Source organism: Bactrocera latifrons, unplaced genomic scaffold, assembly GCF_001853355.1.
Source record: "Bactrocera latifrons isolate USDA-ARS-PBARC rearing strain unplaced genomic scaffold, ASM185335v1 scaffold_15, whole genome shotgun sequence".
NCBI lineage: Eukaryota > Metazoa > Arthropoda > Insecta > Diptera > Tephritidae > Bactrocera > Bactrocera latifrons.
The window spans coordinates 2,551,690-2,553,056 of NW_017534963.1; positions in this window are offsets into that span (position 1 = coordinate 2,551,690).

Here is a 1,367-nt window from a genome sequence, read left to right on the forward strand (position 1 = left end):
ATCTGACTCTTTTAGTTTTAGGACTTACAAACAACCGTTATGTGAACAAAACTATAATACTCTCTTTAGCAACTTTGTTGCGAGAGTATAAAAAGCAACTGCAAAATCAAAAATCAAAAACAGAAAGGTATTATTAAAGAAATTAATGTCCTACGACTCTCTAATATCTAGTGGGATATCCTTTTCTCTTTAGTACTTCAACAAGACGCCTGGGCATTGAATCCACAAGTTTCGCTGTATCTTCTGGCGCAATTTTTCCCCATTCTTGCATTATAATATCCTTAAGCATATTTTTCGATGTTATGGCGTGTTTTCGGATTCTACGCTCAAGCAAGTTCCACAAATTCTCAATGGGATTTAGGTCCGGAGATTGAGGAGGCGTTCGCAACTGGTTTTTTACATTGTACAAAAGCCAGAGCTTGACATTTTGCGCAGTATGTTTGGAGTCGTTATCTTGTTGGAACCGAAAATCTTGTTCCATCCTCAGTTGCCGAAGTTGCTTTCAAAATTTGTGTATATAATCTCTGGTCCATTATGGAGTCAATAAATGTAAGTTTTCCAACACCGTTGGCTGCCATACAGCCCCAAACCATAACACCGCTTCCACCATGTTTTACACTTGGTATTATATTCTCCTTTTCATACGCCTTTCCCGTCTTTCTCCATACCAGTTTCTTACCTTTTATCCCAAAGATGCAAAACTTGCTCTCATCCGTAAAAATAATACTATTCCAATATTCTGGGGGTTTTGAAACGTATTCATTTGCAAAATCCATGCGTATTTCTGCCTATTTACCTCCGAAATATATGGCTTCTTACGTCCTACTCGGCTATCATATCCAGGTTTTTTAAAATTCTACGGATTGTATCGTCAGAAAAAACTTTCGAATACCTTTGCTCCACCTCTAGTTTCAGTTGATGAGCAGTCATCCTTGGATTTTGCTGAACTAGTTGTACGAAACGCTTGTTTTCGCGGTTTGTTAAAAGAGTTGGACGACCAGCACGTGGTTTTGATAAGATGGATCCAGTTGAAATGTAATTAGTTACCACCTTATGTACCGAKGAATGAGTTCGGCCTACTATTTTTCCAATTTCCCTTAACGTTTTGCCCTCAACATGTAGTTCTACGACAATTTTTCTTTCATTAGTGCCAATTTCCTTGCCTTTTTTTCCATGGCTATTTTAAAATGATCTTACTTCTGCAATCACTTGAAACACAATAAAATAGTTATTATAAAGTCGCACAAGTGACTGAGAAAAAAGCTAAACTAACGGTAGTCGCAAATTGCTATTCTTGTACTGCTGTACGCAGAGATTTGCGTGCACGAATATTCATGATGTCGACGAATAATTCTCGTTAAAATGGA